Genomic DNA, 7,120 nt, shown 5'->3' on the forward strand with positions numbered 1-7,120 from the left:
AGTCAGCTGGCCAGGTACCTGTCTTGTAAATTTCTTAGCATAGAAGACTGAGCACTTCCCGCACTGCATCTCTTCGTTGAAGCATCTCAACTGGTATTCTGCCAATTCCTGGTGCCTTATTTTTTGCCAATGTTTTCAGTGCGGCTTGGACTCTTCCTTCAGTATCATTGGTTCTTGATCTTATGCTGCCTCCTGAAATGGTTGAATGTTGACCAATTCATTTTGGTACAGTGGCTCTTTGTATTCCTACCATGCTCTTTTGTTGCCTCCTGAGTTGTTTAATATTTTCCCCATAGAATCCTTCAATATTGCTACTCAAGGCTTGAATTTTTTCTTTAGTTCTTTCAGCTTGAGAAATGCTGAGAGTGTTCTTTTCTTCCCTTTTGATTTTCTAACTCCAGGTCTTTGCATATTTCATTAGGGGTGATGCTGCTGTTATTTGAAACACTGGTGGCACAGCTTCCAGCACCACAGCAACATGCAAGCCATCACGGTACAACAAACTGACAGACGTATGGGGTTAAAGCCAGGCTATAGTACCCATTTTTTTTAATCAAACACTAATCTAGGTGTTCCTGTGAAGCTATTCTGTGGATTTGGTTAACATCTGTAGTCAATTCATTTTAAGTAAAGGACATTACCCTTGGTAATGTGGATAGGACTCATCCAATCAGCAGAAGGCTTTAAAGTAAAAACTAAAGTTTCCCAGGGAAAAATTCTGCCTCAGTTTACAGTCTGCTGGCCTTCTCTAGGAATTTTAGACTCCATACTGCCATATTAACTCCAGCTCAGTTTTCAAAATAAAGCTCTTTCTCTGTCTGTCTGTAGATAGATAGATAAATGCAGAGATACAGAGATAGGCATAAAGATACAGGATCTTATCTATCTGTCTATCTATCCGTCCATCCATCCGTCCATCCATCATTTGTCATCCATCTATCTGTCTGTCCATCTGTCTATCTATTATCTATCATCTATCTACCTGTCTATTTATCTATCTATCTATCATCTATCTATCTATCTGTATCTATCATCTATCTACCTACCTATTTATCATCTATCTATCTATCTATCATCTATCTATCTACCTACCTACCTATTTATCATCTATCTATCTACCTACCTACCTATTTATCATCTATCTATCTATCTATCTATCATCTATCTATCTATCTATCATCTATCTATCTACCTACCTACCTATTTATCATCTATCTATCATCTATCTGTATCTATCATCTATCTATCTACCTACCTATTTATCATCTATCTATCATCTATCTATCTACCTACCTACCTATTTATCATCTATCTATCATCTATCTATCTATCTATCATCTATCTATCTATCTATCTATCTATCTATCTATCTATCTATCTATCTATCTATCTAATCTATCTATCTATCTATCTATCATCTATCATCTATCTATCTATCTATCATCTATCTACCTACCTACCTATTTATCATCTATCTATCTATCTATCTATCTATCTATCTATCTATCTATCTATCTATCTATCTATCTATCTATCTATCTATCTATCTATCTATCTATCATCTATCTATCTATCTATCTATCATCTATCTATCTATCTATCATCTATCTATCTATCATCTACCTATCTATTTTCAATTAAGAAACACTTATTTTCTCCCATGGGTAAGTGAAATCACAGTAATAAACATGAGCTAAGAAACATCGTTTTACAAGGTAACCTGCATTATGATTGTAATCTTGAGATGATGCTAGACAAGATAATTACCCCTATAAGCTCTGAATTCTGTGATTCTAAGACATTCTTGATATTTTGTATGTCTAGTTTATTACTTTCTTTTTGGATATGTTCCTTCACAGGTTAGTCCGTTCTCATTACAGACGAAAACTCTTAGCATATGTATGTATATATATCTTATTGGTTCTATTTCTCTGGAGAACCCTGATTGGTACAGGCTCCTTCCATCTATCAGTGACCTCCTGCCTACATTCCATCATCAGGATTAACTCATAGTTCAAGATGGCTGCAAGAGCTTCAGTTCCCATGAAGTGGCTTTCCTGAAGGGCAATACACTTTCACTTACATGTGTTTGTCAAGGACTTAGTAATGTGTTCATCCCTGATTGCAAGAGTGCCTGGGAAGTTTCACCTTTTTTGTGGGTGTATTCCCTCCCAAAACGGACTACTTTCCCAATGTAAAAAATGAATGGATATTGAGTGACAACTAGCATTCTACTGCTTGATTGAAAAATTGCATTATTTTAGGTGTGTTAGAGTTTAACCATATGTTTCAATTTTCTCTCTAGCAAGGTGTTCAACATTAGTTTTTGAATTGTGTCAGACCATTAAATTTTGCCAGGTATAGCATGTGGGAAAGGAGATAATCTGAAAATCTTAAAAGGCTTTGCAATGTAATATGCTGCACTTTCTAGAAGATAGTTTAGAGGTAAAATAATACATGGCAATTCAGCTAGAAGTGATGCTAGCTAGAAGAAATCCAAAAAATATTAGTTTGCTGTAAAAGCTACAAAAAAGCTTCAACAATGGAAGGTTATGAATGGTATGGCAACTATTCATGTCAAGAGAAATACAGTGACTAAAATTTTTGTTTTCACTTACAAAATTTGATAAAAATTATTCAAAATTTCTATATAATACAAATGTTTAATGGGACTGGTAGGTTACTTAGTAGTCATTTCTTGCATAATCCTTAGTAATGTCAACTACGAGCTATCCTGAACAATGTCAGTCACAAGGAGATTCAATACTAGGATGGATAAGTTAATGTCATTGGCACTTCTGAGTGACATATTTTCCATTTCCTACTACAAGCAATTATTTCTTGTGTCTGCCACTCTCTCTGCTTCTTTTTCTGCCTCTCTTTGACTTATTCTTCATTTCTAGAACTAGAGCCCTTCCTTTTCTTATTGACTTGGTCCCTGCAACTAACTCTGATGAAAGTCTAGTCAGAAATGATTCAAGAACAGCCACAAGTCCAGACTCATGCCTCTCAATTACATATCCTCTCTGTCTGTCATGAAAACAATAAATACTTCCAGGACACCCAATAAGGACTGACATTGTCCCCTTATCATGATTCTGCTTATGGATCTGTAAGAAAAATGAATGCTTAGTAGTAAGACATTTATACCACTTTCTCATCAAAAAGAGTGGAAAAGCTCAGGGCAAGTTGATTTCTATTTATTTATTTGTTAGCAAGAAAGTTAACCACCCACTCTATAGTTAATGTTCTTCTATAGATTTACACTGATGGCGGAACCAATGCCAAAACATTTTCATAATTGTGTTACTCAAAGGATAATGTCATTTTTGAGTACTAACCTAGGAATAAATGATTTGCTCTCTATTAATTTCTGATACGGAATCATTAATAAGATGAATCTTCAATTTCAAAAAATGGTTGATAAGTTTCCGGGCCTGAAAAAAACCTATAAGAAATCACAAATTTCAGTTTTAGAGTTCAGAATGTCCTTGAGAAATTTTTGAACATAATTCTTTTGTGTGATACAAGCTACGCATAAGTCACACATATTCCAGGAATCTATATTTATAGTGAAACAATACATCCAAATGACTTTTTTGATACATAGAGAAAATATATCTAGGTTTTATTCTTATTTACCTGTCCCTTGCTTGTTTAGTGAAGGTAGTTTGCCCTTGGTTGCTAACCAAAAGTTTGGTGGTTTGAATCCACCCTGCAGTGCTATATAAGAAAGGCCTAGTGGACTACTTCAGTAAGATTACAGCTGCTGAAAACAGTTCAGTCCTGATACACATGAGGTCTCCATGAGTTGGAATCCACTCTATTGACGATGAGTTTGGTTTTAAGCTTGCTATGTCAGCTGTTTCTCCATAGGCAAGTAAGTAGGGATTGGACTGTGTGATTTCAACGATCATTTCTGATACTAAAAATCTATGATATTGATTTTTTTAGATTACTCTACAACCATTGTTCTATGCTATCCAGGCACGTAATATGGATTTCAGAATGTTGCCCGATAGTTGGAATTGCATTAGAAACTTAGACATCTTTTAAATTGAGATCATCACTGAAATGGGAAGAAAAACAAACAAAAATCTAAGGCTTTTTGACACATAAATAACACTGAGTAGGTGGCAAGTTTATCCTGCTCCTTAATATCACATTGAAAATTTCATCCTGAAAACGATGATCAATTTTACATTGCCACTGTTGAAAAACCACTTGTTTAATAAATATTTACTGAATTTCTACTATGTGTGAGAAAGTTCTCTAATTACTCTGATACATTAGTAATGACATGTATACACACACACACACACACACACACACCACTGCTTTCAAGGAACCTAACAAGAAGAAACAGAGTAGATAATAAAAAATTAAATAAGTAAACTATGTTAAATGTTAGGTGGTGTTAGTGTGATAGGAACAAAGTAGAATAGGATGATAAAATCAGCAGGGGCTGGATGAGAGATACTACATGCAAGACAAGGCTGGTGGCATCTCAGTCTGGTAAGAAAAAACAAAATTTCAAAAAAAATTCTGAAACCAAAACTTCACAGCCCTTGAGTCAATTCCAGGTCATAGAGATCCTATAGGACAAAGTAGAACTGCCCCTTTCTGAGACTGTCAGTCTTTACAGAAGCAGACTGCCACATCTTTCTCTGGTGGAGTGAATGGCTGGTGAGTTCAAACCCACCAACCTTTTGGTTAGCAGTTGAGGTCTTTAACCACTAAGCCATCAGGGCTCCATATCAAAATTATAAGATAATGTAATTTGGGGCAATGAAATTGTGAAAAACTACCTTCCACTTCCATAAATTATATTGACCTATAAAATAAAAAAAATATATATATCTAGGAAAAATATAAACAAAATAATTAACTAGTTGTCATTGAGTCAATTCTGTCTCATGGTGACCCCATGAGACTCATATTTATTTAAAAATGTATATATTTCACTTGATTTAATGTCCTGTATTACACCAAGACCTACAAATCAAGTTAGTTTCAAAGTTATTTTTTTAGGCATTTAAAAACTTTTGGGGGTAAAGTTCTGTGTAAAATCTGCCTTTATTGTTGTTGTTTTGTGCCCTCGAGTTGGTTTCAACTTATTTTGACCCTATGTACAACAGAACAAAACATGGCCTGGTCCTGTCCAACCCTCACAATCGTCATTATGCTTGAGTTCATTATTGCAATCACTGTGTCCTGCCTTAGTAAGTAAAATTGAGCACCAGCTCCACAATTTTCTCCTTATTTTACTACAATAAAAGCTTTTGAGGTAAGATTTCCAAACCAAAACCAAACCCATTGCCATGGAGTCAATTCTGACTATAACAACCCTATAGGATAGAGTAGAACTGCCCCAAAAGATTTCTAAGGCTGTAAATCTTTATGGAAGCAGACTGTTACATCTTTCTCCCACCAAGTGGCTGGTGGGTTTGAAGTGCCGACATTTTGCTTACCAGCCGAGTGCTTAAATGCTGCACCACCAAGGTTCCTGATGTAAGATAACACTAAACATAATTCACATAGCTGAAGGATTCCTAAAGTATTAATCAATTTTCTGTATTTTAATTATATTTTAGAAATAGAATCTTAAAATATTCCATCTAGACAATTTTAGGTGTCCTTAGCGAAAAGCCCGGAATTGACTCCATGGCACTGGGTTTTTTTGTTAAAGAAAAGCAGCTTTGAAGAAAACACTCTTGGAATTTTAAGTAATGAAATACAGTTACAAACAAGAGGGGAAATGAAGGTTAAAAAGCAAACCTTGGTTAATGTACCTGGTCACATTTTCAGGAGGTGACTCAATCTCTCCCTAAGTAATCAGCCATGCATTTACGAAATGAGACAAGGGCAAGCCCAGGTGTAGTACATGAAAAAGAGATGAAAAGCAGCATCCCTTTATCAGAATTATTTGAAAAGGCATAAAATAAAATAGGGTGGATATTAAATTATAATCAGATGAAGAATTTAAAGTAAGTTGTTCTAGCCTAAAAGATGAGGGTTCTTGAACAAAGAGCATTAAATATTTACATAAGAGGAAACATAAATACTAAGCAAACAACAATTTTAAATGATAATTATAAACAAAGAAATAATTAAGCAGGCTAGAGCCGAGGAATTGGCTGGGGAAAACTCAGGGCTAGGATCATTCATTCATTCATTTACTCATGTATTTATTGAGTACCTATGGCATGCCAGATAATATTTTAGGTTCTGGGGATAAAGGACAAATAGGACAAAGGCAAAACCCCATTGTGATTAGTTTTCATACCTGGAGGGACACAGGCGTGACAGTCTCATTTAGTTCACTTGAGTCTGAATGACTCCATTGCAGTTCAGCCTCCTTAGCCTTTTAACCTGTTCATGACTCGATTATTTTTCCTTTTAATTTTTTGTTGATGCTATGAGTTGGAATGGACTCGATAGCAATGGGTTTATGTGTTTTCATTAATAGAGGGCATACTGAATAATTAAGTATGTCTACATTTTTGGTGTTTTTAAATATGATGTTAGTTTTATGTCTCATTCCACAAATGGGTACCCCTTGTGAACACAAATTCTACCCCCAGAGCCAGAAGTACATATGTGTATCAAATAAAATTTTCAAAATTCATGTTTTTCTTACCAAAAACTCAAAGGTTCAGCACCACCTCATACAATTTTATGTTAAAACAGCAATTTGTGGCACACATCTGTTTTTACTGTTTTAAACTCTTATATATGGGCACTGCCTGCCAGTAGGACATACTCTCAGTGGGACAGCTGCTTCTCAATAAACCCCAGAGGTACATAAAGTGGTAGCTATATATAAAAATATATATACTGTTGGTCAATCCTGGAATCCTTGGAACTGGGGAACAGTTGTCTTGATTGCCCCTGGATAACACCTGGTACTAAGTACAGGCACTGGATCTTGAGGTCCAAGCAGTCATCATTCTAAGTCTATAGAGAACACTCAGTGATAACTGCCTACCAGGCAACATCCTTGGGGACAATCTGACAGGGATATGAAATCAACGCCTGGATCAATATGGAGGCTGAAATTTGCTGCCAAATGCATCTCAGGTTCTTAAAGCCATTACCTCTTCTTGCTCATTTTATATGG

Source organism: Elephas maximus, chromosome 3 (genome assembly GCF_024166365.1).
Source record: "Elephas maximus indicus isolate mEleMax1 chromosome 3, mEleMax1 primary haplotype, whole genome shotgun sequence".
Lineage (NCBI taxonomy): Eukaryota > Metazoa > Chordata > Mammalia > Proboscidea > Elephantidae > Elephas > Elephas maximus.